General features: G+C 53.1%; 1 protein-coding gene across 1 annotated transcript in view; it reads right to left on the reverse strand.

Moving 5' to 3' along the window:
• The window catches only part of LOC147736971 (uncharacterized), a 73,103-nt gene extending 55,473 nt beyond the window's left edge, over window positions 1–17,630 (reverse strand). Inside the window, exon 1 of the mRNA XM_086954053.1 lies at window positions 17,467–17,630. The gene's annotated coding sequence lies outside the window, so the exon portion shown is untranslated. The remainder of the gene's footprint in view (window positions 1–17,466) is intronic.
• Between the last annotated feature and the right edge of the window lie 3,264 nt (window positions 17,631–20,894).

The raw sequence follows: 20,894 nt of genomic DNA on the forward strand, positions 1-20,894 counted from the left end.
GCAGGTCAACGCCGTCTCCTCCTCCTGCTACAACACCCTCCGCATGCGCCGCAGGATCTGCAAGTGGATCCCGACCGAAACAAGAAGAACTGTGACACAGGCCCTCGTCAGCACAAGACTGGACTACGGCAACGCACTCTACGCAGGAATCCCAGCAAAACACCTACGACGACTACAATGCATCCAAAATGCCTTCGCCCGAGTGATCGTCAACGTCCCCCGCCGCAGCCACATCACCCCCCACCTGAGAGACCTACACTGGCTCCCCGTCGACAAGAGGATCACCTTCAAGCTCCTCACCTACGCACACAAAGCACTCCACAACGCCGGACCAGCCTACCTGAACAGCAGACTCAGCTTGTACACCCCCACCCGCCAGCTCCGCCAGCCTCGCCCTCGCCGCTGTCCCGCGCATCCAACAAAGGTTCTCCGGCGGCAGATCCTTCTCCTATCTCGCCGCCAAGACCTGGAACACCTTCCCTACCCACATACAGCAGACCCAAGACCTACTCGCCTTCAGAAGACTCCTCAAGACCTGGCTTTTCGAGCAGTAGCAGCACCCCCCCTCCCCATAGCGCCTTGAGACCCTCAAGGGTAAGTAGCGCGCTTTACAAGTACTCTGATCGATTGATTATCAATTTAGAGAGAGAACAGCTGGGCTGTGGGTCTGATTAGCAGGCCCACAGCCACACTAAAGTCGAAAAACCAGAAAATCATAGCAAAAAGTGGGGGTGACCATAGGAAGCAGAGTCTACTCTCCTACAATCCGCTTAAAGTAGAACTATTCTTAGAGAACAAGAAATTCATTCTGAACACTTCCCAGAGACAATATTTGGCCTTGTGCTCCAAAAATTATAACAGTTTATATATTCTGCTATGGAATGGTCTCGACCTTTCTCTTCTGTAAATTTCGAGCCATTTCATAAATGTCATTTCATGATTCATTCAGAAAGCATTTCCAATATCGATTAAATATGCTTTGAATGATAGCTATTGCTTTTTAAAATGCGTACAAGCACAAATGCTCATTTATGTGTACAACCATTTTCGAATGCATTTTATGTATTTTTGGGTGGGATTGTAAACACATGCTATAGTTATGTTTTAGATGCTTACAAATTTAGTAATATCTGACATAATAAGTGGAGTAGGTGTTGTATAGCGTGTGAGAAGTTGGCCTGGTATATAATGCTCACTAGTTCTAGTGATCACTTTGTACCATGCCAAGCAACCCTTATGATGATGGTTGTAATTCAACCTTGTAGACCAGTTATCCTAGTGGTAACGTGGACAAAGCAGTCTTAGGCTAAACTCTGAAAGGCATGTGAAGCCAGCTGTTATACCATACACAACCCCCTTGAATACCAAATGAAAGGGACACCACACAGATATATATTGAAAATATATATTGATTTATTAACTATAAAATCCCCTGGACTCTTTATGAGCACAGAAGCACAAGCGTTAAATCACAACACAGTTTAAAATACACAAAAGTTGCACAATATGGATGAGCCCTAGGGGCCACCTAAACCATATACTAAGAAAGTGGTATAAGAGATACCAATAGGAAAGTGAAGAGGCCTAGGGCCTTGGGAATCGCTGGAGCTATTCGAGACTGGAAATAACTAAGTCGGGAAAGGCCCACGGGACTCGGGTGCAGTGTTCAAAGTGCACGCACTTTTCAATACAAAGTCTATGGTGCGTAAAAAGCACAAAGTTAGAAAGTTAGGAACCTTCCGAGTGATCTACGGAGCTGAAACTTAAAACACAGGCCCTTGGGATGTGTACTAGTGCAGGAGCACCGGCGGAGCTGAGTTACCTCACCCACAGGAAGCGGGTGCACAGGGTCGAAGTAGTGTCGGGTTTCGTCACGCTGGTCGATGGTGCTTGGAGCTGAAGATGCTGCAGGCGGCTCGATGAGAAGAGTTCCGGTGGATCCAAGGGTGGATCTGAAGATGTGAAGACCTGAAAGCAGAGGGGACAATGTTCAAAGTCACTAGCCAGTGACTACCGTGGAACCAGATTGGAACCAGGCGATGTCGGGTGCAAACAGGCGTTGTCGGGTAGCTTCTTTCTGCAGCCACGTGGATACCCGGGGTCGAGGACGTCCAGGAGTCGGTCACGAGCTGTCCCACGCAGGCTTCTCGCTGTTGGCGGTGTCGGCACCTCGATCGGAGCAAACAGGCCTTGGCAAAGGCAAGCCAGGCAGAAGGTGAAAGATGCTTACCACTCGGACCAGCAAGGTCAGAGCGGGTGCTCCTTTTCACAGGAGCTTGGGTAGGTCTGGAGCAACCAGACCTGCTGTGTAAATCTTCGGGTTCGTCGCCAAGATGGCCGCTGACCACGTGGCTAGTGGCCGGGATGGCGCGTCGAGTGGCACAATGCAAAAGGGCCCCACGCAGATCATGGAGATGCTGGAGGGCTGATCTTCGGTGCAAGGGCTGCTCGGTGGTGGGGGTTCTCAATCCCCAAAGCACAACGTCGAGGATGCCTCAGAAGCTGCGCAGTCAGCTTTTCGAGTGTCTTCCAAGAGGTCCGGTCCCACGTCACTCGGTGCCTCCACGGGTCCCTTCTTTGCAGGGACTGTGGATCGGGCTCTGAGAGGTCTGGGAGTCTGGTTCTTGTCGGGCTCTGGGCTCGGTCTCCGGCCGGAGGCGGCGGCAAAGCAGGCGTCGAGTTGCTGGTTGGTACCTGTGTTCACAGGGTGGCCACTCCTAGGCCACAAGGGAGATTCTCTTCAGTCTTCTGTGCAGCAGAATGTCGAAGTCCAGTCTTCTTCTTTGTTTAAAGTTGATTTCAGGATGATCTGCTGTGCAATGGCACTGCTCCCGCTCTTATTCCCAATCTGAGGGGTGGATCACCTACTAGGTCCCTCCTCTGGGAGGAACCAGGAAGGGGGGCGGTTACACCCCCTTTCCTTTGTCCAGTTCCGCGCCAGGCCTGGGTCTGGAAAGTCCCAGGACCGGTTTGGACTGGCCTATGCACGGGGACACCTTGTGTGCCCCGGGCATGTCTGATTCTATTTAGCCCTGTCCTACCCAATACACAAAATCCTGTCTGGGGTGGTGCTCGCACCTCCCAAGGCAGGAAACCCTTTGTCCAGGCCACCATCTGCCGAGTTTCGGTCAGCAGCAGGAGGCCAGACTTGTGTCTGTGGTGGCAGCGTCCATTTTGTGATGCTGAGGCTCTGTTTAACTTTAACCGGGGTTAAGGCTACACACATGTCGTATCCCTCTAGAAGGGTGGAATGCTATCCCCGTCGCCAGAATTGGCGAGGGGATAGTATTCCAATTCGTATGACACCTTACTCGACATGTTTTGATAAAGCCAAACCAAAGTTAGCATTTAACCGCGAGGATTATAATGCACTTAAGAGTATATGGTATGGCAATATCCCGGAACAGCTTAGGGAGTGGTTCCCGACAGCTGCAGACAGGCTCAGCTCATGCCAGAGCACCATCTCACATATTTCCAAGCACTCTGCCTCCAGGATTGATGAGGCCTTCCATAGGAGTGGCTGATAGGAACATATGTGTCCAGTTTAGGGTTAGGCACAGACATACTGTACCTAAGTAAGAGGTGGTTACACCGACTTACCCCAGCTGAGTGATCAGCCAGTTGTGTCAAATATGGGGGCCAGGCCAGGGGTGGCACAATACATGCTGCAGCCCCTGGTAGGCCTTGGATACACCTATGCCCTGGGCACCTAGGGTGCACTAATACAGGGGCTCACAAGGTGAACCAGTTCCAATTCGTAATGCACCTAAAGTGCATTGGCAGTAATTTAGAGAGAGAACAGCAGGCTGTGGGTCTGATTAGCAGGCCCACAGCTACATTAAGTCAGAAACCAGTGAAGCAAAAAGCAAAAATTTGGGGTGACCATAGGATAGCAGACCCTACTCTCCTACATAACCCCCCCCAAACGCAGGGACATTAGACTAACCTTGACCAGTTGTGTCTTCATGTTCTAAGTGGAAGTACCTGGAGAGACCATCTGCGTTGCCATGGTCAGTCCCTGGGCGGTGCTCCACTGTAAAGTCCATCCCCTGTAGGGAAATGGACCACCTGAGTAGTTTGGGGTTTTCACCCTTCATCTGATTAAGCCATAGGAGGGGCTTATGGTCGGTCTGAATCTTGAAGTGAGTACTAAATAAGTATGGCCTCAACTTCTTCAGGGCCCACACCACAGCAAAGGCCTCCCTCTCTATAGCTGACCAACGTTTCTCTCTGGGGGTCAGCCTTCTGCTAATGAAAGCAATGGGCTGGTCCTGGCCATCTACATTAAGCTGTGAAAGCACTGCTCCCACTCCCAACTCAGAAGCATCTGTTTGGACAACGAACTCTCTTGAGTAGTCAGGACTCTTCAGGATAGGTGCAGAGCACATGGCCTTCTTCAGGTCATCAAATGCCTTTTGACAGATTTCTGTCCACTGAACCTTTTTGGGCATCTTCTTGGATGTCAGATCATTAAGAGGAGTCACAATGGACCCATAGTTCTTAACAAACTTCCTGTAGTACCCAGTCAGGCCCAAGAAAGCTTTGACCTGAGTCTGGGTGGTTGGAGGGGACCAGTCCTTGATGGTCTGGATCTTACTCTCCAGTGGTTGAACTTGGCCTCCACCTACAAGGTGGCCCAGGTATACAACCTTGCTCTGCCCTATCTGGCACTTTGTTGCCTTGATAGTGAGGCCTGCCTTCTGCAGAGCCTCCAGCACTTCCTTCAGGTGGACCAGGTGATCCTCCCAGGTGGAGCTAAAGACAGCAATATCGTCCAGATAAGCTGCACAAAAGTCATCCAACCCAGTGAGGACTTGATTCACCAACCTTTGGAAGGTGGCAGGTGCATTTTTCAAACCAAAGGGCATCACCACAAACTGATAATGCCCACTAGGGGTAGAAAATGCTGTCTTGGCTTTAGACTCCTCAGCTAACCTGATTTGCCAGTAGCCAGCTGTCAAGTCAAATGTGCTCAAATATTTGGCAGAAGCCAACTTGTCAATGAGCTCATCTGCCCTTGGAATAGGGTGTGCATCTGTCCTGGTGACAGCATTGAGTCCTCTGTAATCCACACAGAACCTCATCTCTCTCTTGCCATCTTTGGTGTGAGGTTTGGGGACCAGAACCACTGGGCTAGCCCAGGGGCTCTCTGAAGGCTCAATGACACCTAATTCCAGCATCTTTTGCACCTCAGTCTTCATACAGTCCCTGACGTGATCAGGTTGCCTGTAAATCTTGCTCTTTACAGGAAGACTGTCACCAGTGTCCACCACATGTGTACACCAGTTAGTCTGACTGGGTGTCAAGGAGAACATATGCCTGTATGCCTGTAGAACTTGTCTGCAGTCATGTTGCTGATGTTCAGTGAGGCTGCCACCTAAGGCCACACCATCAACTGAGCCATCCTCAGGGTTCTGAGTGAGCAGGTCTGGGAGAGGGTCACTCTCTTCCTCCTGTCCCTCATCTGTAGCCATGAGCAAGCCCATGTCTGCCCTGCTGACATATGCCTTCAATCTGTTTACATGGAGCACCCTGTGGGGGCTCCTGGGAGTTCCTAGGTCCACCAAGTAGGTAACCTCTCCCTTCTTCTCCAGAATTGTATGGGGTCCAGACCATTTGTCTTGGAGTGCTGCTGGGGCCACTGGCTCCAACACCCATACCTTCTGTCCAGGCTGAAATTCAACAAGGACAGCCTTTTGGTCATGCCAAGCTTTTTGTAATTCTTGGCTAGCCTCAAGGTTTTTAGATGCCTTTTCCATGTACTCTGCCATCCTGGAGCGGAGACCAAGTACATAGTCCACTATGTCCTGTTTAGGCTTTTTGAGAGGTAACTCCCATCCTTCCTTCACTAGACACAGGGGTCCTCTTACAGGGTGCCCAAACAACAATTCAAAGGGGCTGAAGCCAACCCCCTTTTGAGGGACCTCTCTGTAAGCGAACAAAAGGCAGGGCAGAAGGATGTCCCATCTTCGCCTGAGCTTTTCAGGTAATCCTTTAATCATGCCCTTTAGGGTCTTGTTAAATCTCTCAACAAGCCCATTGCATTGTGGGTGATAAGGGGTGGTGAACTTGTAGTTGACACCACATTCCTTCCACATAGCTGTCAAATATCCAGACATGAAGTTGGCACCTCTATCTGATATTACCTCCTTAGGAAACCCCACTCTGGAGAAAACTCCAAGTAAGGCCCTGGCCACAACAGGAGCTGTTGTGGTCCTAAGTGGAATTGCCTCTGGGTACCTGGTGGCATGATCCACTACCACCAGTATGAATCTGTGCCCAGATGCTGTAGGGGGATCCATTGGGCCAACAATATCAATCCCCACTCTTTCAAAGGGAACCCCCACCACAGGTAGTGGTATCAGGGGGGCCTTTGTTGTTCCACCTGCTTTACCACTGGCTTGGCAGGTTTCACAGGAGCGACAAAACTCCTTGGTGTCTTCAGACATGTGAGGCCAGTGAAAGTGAGGGACAAGCCTGTCCCAAGTCTTGTTCTGGCCTAGGTGTCCTGCTAAAGGAATATCATGGGCCAAGGTGAGTAGGAAGCCCCTAAATTGCAGAGGTATAACCAACCTCCTGGTAGCACCAGGCTTGGGGTCTCTAGCCTCTGAATAAAGGAGTCCATCGTCCCAATATACTTTATGGGCACCTTGAGCATTCCCAGCAGCCTCAGCAGCAGCCTGCTGTCTGAGGGGTTCAAGAGAAGGACAGGTTAACTGAGCCTGCCCCAAGTCTGCCCTAGAAGGTCCCCCTGTCCCCAGAAACTCAACCTGATCAGGTTCAAGTTCTTCAGGGACAGTTCCTTCAGGGGTCTCAAGATCAGTTTCCTGTGAAGCCTGATCCTCACTTGTAGGCAGTTGGGAAGGCGCAGCCTTAACCCTCCTGTTCTTCTTCTTGGGAGGTACTTGGTCCATTGTTCCAGGATCCAAGACCTGAGGTTCAGAGAGGCACTTTTTGGCCTGTGACCTGGTCACAGCAAGGACATGTGATGATATCCCTAACATCTCTGCATGAGTCCTGTACTCAACTTCTGACCATAGAGAGTTCTCCAGGTCATTGCCCAACAAACATTCTACTGGGAGATCAGCACTAACCACAACTTTCTTTAGGCCAGTTACCCCTCCCCAGGAAAAGTTAACAAGTGCCACACTATGTGTAGTAGTGACATTGCTGGCATTGGTCACCAGGTAATCATCGCCTGGCATGTATTGTCCAGGGTCCACAAAGTTAGGTGTCACCATAGTGACACTGGCACATGTGTCCCTGTAAGCTTGAGCCACCACTTTGTTGTTGATCAAAGGTGTCTGTCTGTATTTGCCCAGGTTACTGGGACTTATGTCAGGGGTCAAATCTATGTCCCCTTCACAAACCAGAACAGCCTGTGTAAGGATTCTGACTAGGTCAGAATCTCCTTCAGTTCCCAAAGTGATACCCACTAAACCCTTGGCTTGAGGACCAGCACTGCTAACTGTACTAGTGGGTGCAGGTGCCTTAGGGGCTGCAGTGCTGGGGGCTCCACCCTTTTTACACTCACTTGTCCAGTGAGAGGTGTTCTTACAAGTTTTACACCAGGGTTTCTTCTGACCTTCTTTCTTCTTCTTCTTGGAAGTTTGGGACCCACCCTCTGTCTCAGTTTGGGGCCCTGTTGAAGACTTCTGGTCTTTAGCTTTCTGCTCCCCACCCTTCTGGTCTGTTTTCTTCTGGTCACCACCCTGGTTCTGGTTCTGGTTCTTTTGCTTAACTCTGGTTCTTACCCATTTATCTGCCCTCTTTCCCAATTCTTGGGGAGAGGTCAAATCTGAGTCAACCAAATGTTGATGCAACTGCTGGTTCTGACAATTATTTAAAATTTGTTCTCTCATCAGCAAATTATACAATCCTTCATAGTCTGTAACCTTGCTTCCCAGCAACCATCCCTCCAGAGCCTTAGTGGCACACTCAACAAATTCAGACCAGTCCTGAGTCTGTGTCTTCTGGGTATCTCTGAACATTAACCTGTACTGTTCAGTGGTTAAGCCTAACCCATCAATCAGAGCACTCTTCAGGACCAGGTAGTTTCTAGAATCCCCATCACTAACTGTGAGGAGTCTGTCTCGGCCTCTACCTTCAAAGGAGAGCCACAAGATTGCTGCCCACTGCTCCTGAGGGATCTGCTGTACTCTGCAGGCTCTCTCCATTGCAGTAATCCATTTATGGATGTCATCCCCAGCTTTGTAGGGGGGCACAATCTTACTCCGGTTTCTATTATCAAAAGACCTGTCTTTATCCTTGTGGATATTGCTGCCACCAGTGGGTTCTATTACCCCACTCTCTCTAGGCTGTCTTGCTCTAGCAAGTTTCTCCTTGGCCAGGGCAACCTCTAACTCTTGCCTCTGGATCCTAAGCTCAGCCTCTCTCATCTTGGCCTCATGTTCCCTTCTCTGAGGGCTAGTCATCTCCTTCCTGGAGTGACCATGAGAGCCTCTAGAGACATGGGAGGTATTGGATTCACCTGAGTGATTCCTCCTCCTCCTATGCCCCTGGTTAAGTCCACCTGGGGGTCTGAATGGGTTGTTACCTGATTCATTCCCAAGTAAGCTTAAGTTAGCCTGGTTCAGCCTACTGACCAGCACCTGACTATCTCTGTCATCATCTGACTCACTGCTTTCCACCTCCTCCTCCTCTTCTTCTTCCTCTACATCTACCTGAGGAGCTCCAGTGGTGGAGGCTTCCTCATCTACCAGGATGATAGGGGCAGGGGTGTCTACAGTGTCATCCTCTGAAGGATGGCCTCCTTCAGCATCCCCTGTGGGGTTTGCCTTAGAGGGCTTTAGAGTCTCAGACTGGTCTAAGAGCTCTCTTAGGTGGTCTGTAGTAGGGGAAGGCCCTGTCTTCAGACCCCTTAAGACACAAAGCTGTCTTAATTCCTTAAAGGAAAAAATAGCAAATTTGGATGGTGCCCTTGGAGGGTCACTCTCAACAGGAGCAAGTCCACTGGACCCCTCTGCTCCAGACATTGCTCTAGTGTGGGTGGATGTGTTGCAATCTACCTACACTGGTGTTTACCTACTAAACCTATCTAGTAGTTGTAGCTAGGGTGTGCTACTCCCTTTGCTCTACAACAACTAAGTTCAGTAGAACTTAAGTATACTAGTCTTGTTTTATATGTACCTAGCAGGTACCTGTATGATCTTTCAAATGATAATCTCAAAGATTGTAATGGTAAAACAACAGCAAGCTCAGATCCCAATCCGCTGCTCACCAATGTGAGAAGTTGGCCTGGTATATAATGCTCACTAGTTCTAGTGATCACTTTGTACCATGCCAAGCAACCCTTATGATGATGGTTGTAATTCAACCTTGTAGACCAGTTATCCTAGTGGTAACGTGGACAAAGCAGTCTTAGGCTAAACTCTGAAAGGCATGTGAAGCCAGCTGTTACACCATACACAACCCCCTTGAATACCAAATGAAAGGGACACCACACAGATATATATTGAAAATATATATTGATTTATTAACTATAAAATCCCCTGGACTCTTTATGAGCACAGAAGCACAAGCGTTAAATCACAAGACAGTTTAAAATACACAAAAGTTGCACAATATGGATGAGCCCTAGGGGCCACCTAAACCATATACTAAGAAAGTGGTATAAGAGATACCAATAGGAAAGTGAAGAGGCCTAGGGCCTTGGGAATCGCTGGAGCTATTCGAGACTGGAAATAACTAAGTCGGGAAAGGCCCACGGGACTCGGGTGCAGTGTTCAAAGTGCACGCACTTTTCAATACAAAGTCTATGGTGCGTAAAAAGCACAAAGTTAGAAAGTTAGGAACCTTCCGAGTGACCTACGGAGCTGAAACTTAAAACACAGGCCCTTGGGATGAGTACCAGTGCAGGAGCACCGGCGGAGCTGAGTTACCTCACCCACAGGAAGCGGGTGCACAGGGTCGAAGTAGTGTCGGGTTTCGTCACGCTGGTCGATGGTGCTTGGAGCTGAAGATGCTGCAGGCGGCTCGATGAGAAGAGTTCCGGTGGATCCAAGGGTGGATCTGAAGATGTGAAGACCTGAAAGCAGAGGGGACAATGTTCAAAGTCACTAGCCAGTGACTACCGTGGAACCAGATTGGAACCAGGCGATGTCGGGTGCAAACAGGCGTTGTCGGGTAGCTTTTTTCTGCAGCCACGTGGATACCCGGGGTCGAGGACGTCCAGGAGTCGGTCACGAGCTGTCCCACGCAGGCTTCTCGCTGTTGGCGGTGTCGGCACCTCGATCGGAGCAAACAGGCCTTGGCAAAGGCAAGCCAGGCAGAAGGTGAAAGATGCTTACCACTCGGACCAGCAAGGTCAGAGCGGGTGCTCCTTTTCACAGGAGCTTGGGTAGGTCTGGAGCAACCAGACCTGCTGTGTAAATCTTCGGGTTCGTCGCCAAGATGGCCGCTGACCACGTGGCTAGTGGCCGGGATGGCGCGTCGAGTGGCACAATGCAAAAGGGCCCCACGCAGATCGTGGAGATGCTGGAGGGCTGATCTTCGGTGCAAGGGCTGCTCGGTGGTGGGGGTTCTCAATCCCCAAAGCACAACGTCGAGGATGCCTCAGAAGCTGCGCAGTCAGCTTTTCGAGTGTCTTCCAAGAGGTCCGGTCCCACGTCACTCGGTGCCTCCACGGGTCCCTTCTTTGCAGGGACTGTGGATCGGGCTCTGAGAGGTCTGGGAGTCTGGTTCTTGTCGGGCTCTGGGCTCGGTCTCCGGCGGGAGGCGGCGGCAAAGCAGACGTCGAGTTGCTGGTTGGTACCTGTGTTCACAGGGTGGCCACTCCTAGGCCACAAGGGAGATTCTCTTCAGTCTTCTGTGCAGCAGAATGTCGAAGTCCAGTCTTCTTCTTTGTTTAAAGTTGATTTCAGGATGATCTGCTGTGCAATGGCACTGCTCCCGCTCTTATTCCCAATCTGAGGGGTGGATCACCTACTAGGTCCCTCCTCTGGGAGGAACCAGGAAGGGGGGCGGTTACACCCCCTTTCCTTTGTCCAGTTCCGCGCCAGGCCTGGGTCTGGAAAGTCCCAGGACCGGTTTGGACTGGCCTATGCACGGGGACACCTTGTGTGCCCCGGGCATGTCTGATTCTATTTAGCCCTGTCCTACCCAATACACAAAATCCTGTCTGGGGTGGTGCTCGCACCTCCCAAGGCAGGAAACCCTTTGTCCAGGCCACCATCTGCCGAGTTTCGGTCAGCAGCAGGAGGCCAGACTTGTGTCTGTGGTGGCAGCGTCCATTTTGTGATGCTGAGGCTCTGTTTAACTTTAACCGGGGTTAAGGCTACACACATGTCGTATCCCTCTAGAAGGGTGGAATGCTATCCCCGTCGCCAGAATTGGCGAGGGGATAGTATTCCAATTCGTATGACACCTTACTCGACATGTTTTGATAAAGCCAAACCAAAGTTAGCATTTAACCGCGAGGATTATAATGCACTTAAGAGTATATGGTATGGCAATATCCCGGAACAGCTTAGGGAGTGGTTCCCGACAGCTGCAGACAGGCTCAGCTCATGCCAGAGCACCATCTCACATATTTCCAAGCACTCTGCCTCCAGGATTGATGAGGCCTTCAATAGGAGTGGCTGATAGGAACATATGTGTCCAGTTTAGGGTTAGGCACAGACATACTGTACCTAAGTAAGAGGTGGTTACACCGACTTACCCCAGCTGAGTGATCAGCCAGTTGTGTCAAATATGGGGGCCAGGCCAGGGGTGGCACAATACATGCTGCAGCCCCTGGTAGGCCTTGGATACACCTATGCCCTGGGCACCTAGGGTGCACTAATACAGGGGCTCACAAGGTGAACCAGTTCCAATTCGTAATGCACCTAAAGTGCATTGGCAGTAATTTAGAGAGAGAGCAGGCTGTGGGTCTGATTAGCAGGCCCACAGCCACATTAAGTCAGAAACCAGTGAAGCAAAAAGCAAAAATTTGGGGTGACAATAGGATAGCAGACCCTACTCTCCTACATAGCGTTTTAGGACCCTAGTGTAATTTTCCCGATTCATGCCCTTATATAGGTATAAAGTACCGTATACTTATATAGGCATAGAAATCATAACCATATTAAGACATAGCTCATGCAGTCCTAATACGGCATGGCTACTTCCACTAGTTCCGAAAATCTATAATGATTTCTTGGAAAAACCCGCCTTCAGCAGTCAGGGACTTCCCCCTGCTTGATCGACGTTTTATGTCCAACCTTACGTCAAACTCGGCACCTTCAAAGTATAAATATGCCCACACTTGCCTAGGCAAACACACGGTGGCTTGGAGCAGTTCGACTATCTACCTCAAAGACACAGCTCGCCGCAGCAAGTGCCGAAGGAAGCCTACCCTCCAGCTGACGCACTGAGTGAGATGTTGTCTTTTTCTCCTGCCGAGAAATCCAGCCCAAGTGTTTCCAGGCTACCCTTGCGGGTTGCTGGGAAATCGAGTCCTGAGAGAGAGATACTAGACCTCCTTCATTCTAGAACCAAGGTACGGAGCTGATTAGACCCTTAGAGAATTCTTGGATAAGATTCTTGGCAAAGAATACTAAACTTTAGCTACACCTCACTTACTTCTTCCCTTGTACTAGACATAGGTTAGGTACACCGGGTTAGGCGTATTTTAGAAGCACCAGTTGAGTACTTTTAGTCATTGTTATTTATGTATGTTATTTTATATGGCTTAGAATCGATACCATGCTTTTACAGTACTATTTTATAATACTCTTCGTACTGTATAAATTATACTTTGCTACCAGTATTACGATTGTAGCAGTTCATTTTTTCTGCATGAGAAAGAAGACTGTTCAATAAATACTTTTATTGAAAATGCCTGTCTCTCCATTTCTCTGCACCTCTGGTGAAACGAAGCATGCACGATTGACTGAGTGAAATATCTATCTATTGTTTCAGTGACTCTAGAGATACATTTCTTATTCTTGGGAAACAAAGTTGTCATGTTTATGCGGTTGTCAGAAACTAATCCCATCTTTTGAATTCGAGAAAGTTTCTAGTGACCTCTGAGCTAGCTGGCACTCACAATTAAGTCTAATATATTCGATAGAGACCTAGTCGACCTCAGTCCTACGTCTGATCTATAGGATATATTATTCCAATGCGCAGAGCCTATTGGGAATATAGGAACTACACTACACAAGTGAAATGTGAAATGTGCCCTGTCTGGGCTATGGGTACACAACATATCAGCGAATCCCATACCTACGAGGAACTCAAAGAAACACGACGGCTTGTGAGGCGAGTCACGGGGTATAACGATGTAGGAATCCAGACAGAGGTGCATTAAAGTCTCCCCCTATAATTAACTTCCCCTGTTGGAAGTTCGGAAGTAAGTCCCCCAGACCTTGGGAAACAGTGTTGTGGAGTGTAGGAGTGATGTAGATTGCCGCTATTATAATAGTTTGGCCCCACAGATTTATGCTACCACGGCGTATCTACCTTGTGAGTCTTTACAGGTACGGTCTACTGCCAAGGAAAAGTTGCATCACATGAGTATTCCTACGCCTCTTGAACCAGTGGAGAATCCATAGTGTGACACTAATATATAACGTTTCAGGGCTTTACATGAATTACCTATCAAAGGTGTCCCTTCTAGTAGGGTAACATCTGGGGAGTGTTGTTTGATATATTGAAGCACTATCCCCTGCTTGAGTTTATCAGCCCGTTAACATTCCAGGAGAGGAGTTTCAGTCCCTTATCTGTTGTTGTGTCTATTTTGGCTAGTGTGAAGCTCGCATGGTGATCCCACCCATATATCTCACATCAGGGGTAGGGCTGGTATGTCTGTTGAAACCCTATGCTCTATCCATAAGTCCCTATTCTGCCCCCATTGCACCAAAATGATCATTGCAAGGTCTTTTTTGCATACCTCCTGATGCGAGGTTCGTCTCCTGCTCATATTGCCACTTGTACCCTCTCCGTCAACTAAATTGTAAACAGTTGCAACATAAAATATAAATCCCCCATCCCTTCAATCTGGCTTTAGAACTACCCGATCCTCCAACCATGCAGAGTGCCTGTCGCCCTATCCCCAACTAGTATACGAGAAGGAAAAGGGGGGGGGGGGGGTGTCCGATGCGTCACATCATTAAACACCACCCTCCCAATTTATTATCACAGTATCTGCATAATTGCTCCACTCATAAAGGATTTTGTCCAGATGCCGCCGCCTTTTCCTTCAGCTTGTGTTCTATTGGGCCCCTATCCCCTGGACACTGCTGGAATTTAGATGTCAGTGATGGGGTCAGGAGGGCTGATCGGTGTCAGTGGTTGGGGCAGCAGGGCTGCTGGGCTGCTGGGGGGTCAGTAGAGGGGTCAGCAGGGCTGGTGGGGGGTCAGTGATGGGGTCAGGAGGGTTGGTGGGGGGTCAGTGGTGACATCAGCAGGGCTGGTGGGGGGTCAGGGGGGGGTCAGTAGGGCTGGTCGGGGACAGTAATGGGGTCAGCAGGGCTGGTGTTGGTCAGTATTGGGGCAGCAGGGCTGGTGGGGGTCTGTAGTGGGGACAGCAGGGCTGGTGGGGGGTCAGTAGTGGGGGCAGCAGGGCTGGTGGGGGGTCAGTAGTGACATCAGCAGGGCTGGGGGGTCAGTAGTGACATCCGCAGGGCTGGGGTATCAGTAGTGGGGGCAGCAGGGCTGGTGAGGGTCAGTAATGGGGGCAGCAGGGTTGGGGTTCAGTAGTGGGGGCAGCAGTGCTGGTGGGGGTCAGTAGTGGGGTCAGCAGGGCTGGTGGGGGTCAGCAGTGGGGGCAGCAGGGCTGGTGGGGGTCTGTAGTGGGGGCAGGAGGGCTGGTGGGGGGTCAGTAGTGATGTAAGCAGGGCTGGGGGGGTCAGCAGTGACATCAGCAGGGCTGGGGGGTCAGTAGTGGGGGCAGCAGGGCTAGTCGGGGTCAGTAATGGGGGCAGCAGGGTTGGGGGGTCAGTAGTGGGGGCAGCAGGGCTTGTGGGAGTCAGTAGTGGGGTCAGCAGGGCTGGTGGGGGTCAGTAGTGGGGGCAGCAGGGCTGGTGGGGTTCAGGGGCAGCAGGGCTGGTGGGGGTCTGTAGTGGGGGCAGCAGGGCTGGTGGGGGTCAGTAGTGATGTCAGCAGGGCAGGGGGGTCAATAGTGGGGTCAGCAGGGCTGGTCGGGTCAGCAGGGCTGGTCGGGGGTCAATAATGGGGGCAGCAGGGCTGGTGGGCGGTCAGTAATGGGGGCAGCAGGGCTGGTGGGGGGTCAGTAACGGGGTCAGCAGGGATGGTCAGGGTCAGTAATGGGGGCAGCAGGGGTGGTGGGGGTCAGTAGTGATGTCAGCAGGGCTGGTGGGGGGTCAGTAGTGGGGGCAGCAGGGCTGGTGGGGGGGTCAGTAGTGACATCAGCAGGGCTAGTGGGGGGTCAGTAGTGCTGTCAGCAGGGCGGGTGGGGGGTCAGTAGTGGGGCAGCAGGGCTGGTGGGGGGTCAGTAGTGACGTCAGCAGGGGTGGTGGAAGTCAGTAGTGGGGGCAGCAGGGCTGGTGGGGGGTCAGTAGTGACGTCAGCAGGGCTGGGGGTCAATAGTGGGGGCAGCAGGGCTGGTCGGGGGTCAGTAGTGGGGTCAGCAGGGCTGGGGGTCAATAGTGGGGGCAGCAGGGCTGGTCGGGGGTCAGTAGTGGGGTCAGCAGGGCTGGGGGTCAATAGTGGGGGCAGCAAGGCTGGTCAGAGGTCAGTAGTGGGGGCAGCAGGGCTGGGGGTCAGTAGTGGGGGCAGCAAGGCTGGTCAGGGGTCAGTAGTGGGGGCAGCAGGGCTGGGGGTCAGTAGTGGGGGCAGCAGGGCTGGGGGTCAATAGTGGGGGCAGCAGGGCTGGTCGGGGGTCAGTAGTGGGGGCAGCAGGGCTGGTCGGGGGTCAGGAGTGGGAGCAGCAGGGCTGGTCGGGGGTCAGTAGTGGGGGCAGCAGGGCTGGTCAGGGGTCAGTAGTGACGTCAGCAGGGCTGGGGGTCAATAGTGGGGGCAGCAGGGCTGGTCGGGGGTCAGTAGTGGGGGCAGCAGGGCTGGTCGGGGGTCAGTAGTGGGGGCAGCAGGTCCGGTGGGGGTCAGTAGTGGGGGCAGCAGGGCTGGTCGGGGGTCAGTAGTGGGGGCAGCAGGGCTGGTCGGGGGTCAGTAGGTGGGGTTGCAGGGCTGGGGGGTCAGTAGTGGGGGCAGAAGGGTTAGTCGGGGATCAGTAGTGGGGGCAGCAGGGCTGGTCGGAAGTCAGTAATGGGGGCAGCAGGGCTGGGGGGTCAGTAGTGGGGGCAGCAGGGCTGGTCGAGGGTCAGCAGTGGGGGCAGCAGGGCTGGTGGGGGTCAGTAGTGGGGGCAGTAGGGCTGGTGGGGGGTCAGTAATGGGGTCAGCAGGGCTGGTCAGGGGTCAGTAATGGGGACAGCAGGGCTGGTCAGGGGTCAGTAATGGGGGCAGCAGGGCTGGTCAGGGGTCAGTAATGGGGGCAGCAGGGCTGGTCGGGGGTCAGGAGTGGGGGCAGCAGGGCTGGTCGGGGGTCAGGAGTGGGGGCAGCAGGTCTGTTGGGGCTCAGTAGTGGGGCAGCAGGGCTGGTCGGGGTCAGTAATGGGGGCAGCAGGGCTGGGGGGTCAGTAGTGGGGGCAGCAGGGCTGGTCGAGGGTCAGTAGTGGGGCAGCAGGGCTGGGGGGTCAGTAATGGGGGCAGCAGGGGTGGTGGGGGGTCAGTAGTGGGGGCAGCAGGGGTGGTGGGGGTCAGTAGTGGGGGCAGCAGGGCTGGGGGATCAGTAGTGGGGGCAGCATGGCTGGTGGGTCAGTAGTGGGGGCAGCACGGCTGGTGGGTCAGTAGTGGGGGCAGCAGGGCTGAGGGGTCAGTAATGGGGTCAGCAGGGCTGGTGGGGGGTCAGTAGTGGGGGCAGCAGGGCTTGTGGGGGGTCAGTAATGGGGTCAGCAGGGCTAGTCGGGTTCAGTAATGGGGCAGCATGGCTGGGGGGTCAGTAGTGACGTCAGCAGGGCTGGGGGGTCAGTAGTGACGTCAGCGGGGCTGGGGGTCAGTAGTGACGTCAGCAGGGCTGGGGGGTCAGTAGTGACGTCAGCAGGGCTGGTGGGGGTTAGTAGTGACATCAGCAGGGCTGGGGGGGTCAGTAGTGACGTCGGCTGGGGGGTCAGTAGTGGGGCAGCAGGGCTGGTGGGGGTCAGTAGTGGGGGCAGCAGGGCTGGTGGGGTCAGTAGTGACGTCAGCGGGGCTGGGGGTCAGTAGTGACGTCAGCGGGGCTGGGGGGGTCAGTAGTGACGTCGGTCAGTAGTGACGTCAGCAGGGCTGGTGGGGGTTAGTAGTGACATCAGCAGGGCTGGGGGGTCAGTAGTGACGTCAGCAGGGCTGGGGGTCAGTAGTGGGGGCAGCAGGGCTGGGGGGTCAGTAGTGGGGTCAGCAGGGCTGGGAGGGGTCAGTAGTGACGTCAGTGTTGGGGTCAGTGATGACCCTGGTCTCTCTCAGACTCACCTCCTCGGTCCCCGCTCTCTTCTCCAGGGGGCGGGGCCTGGTCCTTCCTCTCGGGGATCTCTTGCAGGGAAAGTTCCGATTCTGAGCGCAGAGAGGGGGCCGCGGGGGCTCCGGGCGACCCAAACCTGGGGGATGGGGGGCACGTGCGGCTCAATTACTGATGTACTACGCATGCGCTCAGCACTGTACACTATCCAGTCGCGGCTGTACTGCGCATGTCATCAACACGGTATACTAATCTCTTCGTTTACGGTTGTACTGCGCACGTTCCGAACCCGGTATACGAATTACTCATGGTTGTACTGCGCATGCCCAGATTAAAGGGCGGAGTCTCATCTTTCAGCTGTGTACGGTAACATCCTCTTGTATTGCGCATACCCTCGGCGCCGAAGTATGAACTGCGCATGCCCTGGTCTCAGACACGTCTCTACCGTTGATTGCGCATGCCCAACCCCGAGACACTACTTTGTTCAGTATGAAGTGTGCTCGTTTAAGAAACATTGCTATTTATTTAATTTTATTTCTACATAGCGCTTACGTTGCCAAAAGGTGATACAGCGCTTTACTGGAGAAATATTTTGTTACATTGATGTTACAGCTGTTTTAAGATAGACTTTACAGCTGTAGGTAACTTGCCAAGTTTTTAGTCTGCTGATGAGAGACATTTCATGGTGTGGGAGCCCCTAGGTGTGACATTTGCATGTCGCAAGTGGGACGCATTTGATGGGAAGAAGGAAAAGGATAAATGAGTCTAAAATATCAGCCTTGGCTAAACCTCCTGTGTAGTGGTGTGTCGCTCCAAATGTGGGTGGGAGCGGGGTGGATTAAAAAACAAAACCTTACCTTCTCTGCTGCGCCGCTTCAAGTCTACTACAGCACCAGAAGCACTCAGGCTTCCCAGCTCTCCCAGCCAATCACGATTTATTCATTCTATTTAGTGCGTTTTTATAAATCGCGAACATTACCCAAAGGTGTCAGAGCGCGGTGTAAAGTTGTAACGGGGGCAAGGACAACCTAGGCCGCGTAGTGGGGCCTAACTAACGTACTGTGTGAATAATGGACACAGAGTCTGTCTAGTGCTTAGGGGCAAAGACCACGTGCGGTCTTACGCCCGTTTATTTATACCCGAGGGCTACCCCGCCCCCGGGCTGCATGCGTGCGTGCGTGCGTATCTGGACGGGCCGGGTGGCTCCGCCAGTACATCCCTCCAAACTCACAGATGTTCAGTCCAGCCTCACTCAGAGTCTTTTGCCGAGCGTACTCTCCAGGCGTAGTCTCAGAGCCTTTGACTGGGGTTTGGGTTTGGTCTCAGGTTGTACCGTTGGCTTCGCTGTGATCCGGCCCCTTGCTCCTCAGATGGTCCTGTAGCAACGTCTTCCGTTGTTGGAGGTGCGACGTTACCTCCTGCATTTCCTTGGCTTGGCCCGGACTCTCTCACTCGGGGCTCCTGTGCTTCCTCCGAGGTGACCGGCAGGTCCTCTCCAACCTCCACGTCTTCCCACCTTTGCTCTGGCGTGGTTTCACCGGGAGCCACTCTCTTGAACCAGGATATGTTTCTCGTTACAACTCGGGTGCCTCGGGACGCAGACACCATGGTGCCGTGGATGTTCACAACTTCCCATATCTCCGGCTCGAATGTCGTTTGGTACTTCGACTGATGGTGACGGGTCTTGAGGACTACCCGATCGCCAACTGCGAGTGGTCTGACTCCTGCTCCCCTCGCTCGACTCACTCTCTCGTTCGTCTTTCTTCGCCGGTCTTGGGTCTCCTCGTGATCTAACTCTGGCGCCTGCCATGCTGGGCTCACGGGTATACAGTCTCGTGGGGGTCTCTTGAACATGACGTGTGCCGGGGCGCACTTGGTAGTGCAGTGAGGTGTTAACCGATATGCATTCAAGAACTGCGACAGACATTCCTCCGGCACATCACCTTTTTCCACGCCAATCCTGAGTGCTCGATTCATAGTCCTCATAAACCGCTCCACCTCTCCGTTTGCCTGGGGCCATTGCGGCGTGATCTTCCTGTGTCGGATGCTCCTCCTTGCTACATATGTCTGGAACTCTGCGCCTTGGAACGGCGGCCCATTGTCTGAGCGTACTTCATCGGGGAACCCAAACATGGCGAACACCCGATCCAGCGCTGGCTTCACATGACTGAATGCCGTAGACGGAAGCACCTCCACCACTGGGAACCTCGAGCACGAATCAATCAACACCATGGCTTGCCGCCCATCCGGGAAGGATCCAAAATCAATACAATACACTCACACGCCGAGGGCTTACCGGCGTTTCCCTGTGGTCGCTGCTGACACTGCTTTTCACCAACAACTAGCCGCACCCGCTCCGCGGGTGCCGCGTCGCAGTTTTGGGCTTGTCTGGCTGTTGGGAGCATGTTTGCTCACAGCCCACTTGAAGAACTTGAGGGAGCAAGGTATAACGCACGAAGCATCAGCGCCGCTGCAGGGACTCTCCTAACCAGGAGCCCCTGCTTCCCGGCACACCTGCTGACCTGTTGTCCCTCCCACCCCTCGCTCAGAGGGTGAAAAGGATCGGAAACTCCTCACTCTAGCGGGACACTCACACGCCGAGGGCTTACCGGCGTTTCCCTGTGGTCGCTGCTGACACTGCTTTTCGCAACAACTAGCCGCACCCGCTACGCGGGTGCCGCGTCGCAGTTTTGGGCTTGTCTGGCTGTTGGGAGCACGTTTGCTCACAGCCCACTTGAAGAACTTGAGGGAGCAAGGTATAACGCACGAAGCATCAGCGCCGCTGCAGGGACTCTCCTAACCAGGAGCCCCTGCTTCCCGGCACACCTGCTGACCTGTTGCCCCTCCCACCCCTCGCTCAGAGGGTGAAAAGGATCGGAAACTCCTCACTCCAGCGGGACACTCACACGCCGAGGGCTTACCGGCGTTTCCCTGTGGTCGCTGCTGACACTGCTTTTCGACAACAACTAGCCGCACCCGCTCTGCGGGTGCCGCGTCGCAGTTTTGGGCTTGTCTGGCTGTTGGGAGCACGTTTGCTCACAGCCCACTTGAAGAACTTGAGGGAGCAAGGTATAACGCACGAAGCATCCGCGCCGCTGCAGGGACTCTCCTAACCAGGAGCCCCTGCTTCCCGGCACACCTGCTGACCTGTTGCCCCTCCCACCCCTCGCTTCACGCCCCCATAAAGGGACGCCCCTTCCCCGCTGTGCGGGAGCATCGCGGGAGAAGCCCGGGACAAGGGCGGGACCATCTTTGGCCATCAGGGGCCAGAAGAGGCCGGGCCGGGCCACATCTCTTGGCTCTGCTAGGCGGGCACGGGATTTGCAAGAGCATGGCCACAGGCACTAGAGCAAGCAAATCCAGAAAAGCTGCAGGAGACGTAGTAATAGGTACAATGGATCAATTTATAACCCGGGCTGTCTCCATTGTAGAAAAGGAGATA

This window comes from Lissotriton vulgaris, chromosome 1_1 (genome assembly GCF_964263255.1).
Source record: "Lissotriton vulgaris chromosome 1_1, aLisVul1.2, whole genome shotgun sequence".
Taxonomy (NCBI): domain Eukaryota; kingdom Metazoa; phylum Chordata; class Amphibia; order Caudata; family Salamandridae; genus Lissotriton; species Lissotriton vulgaris.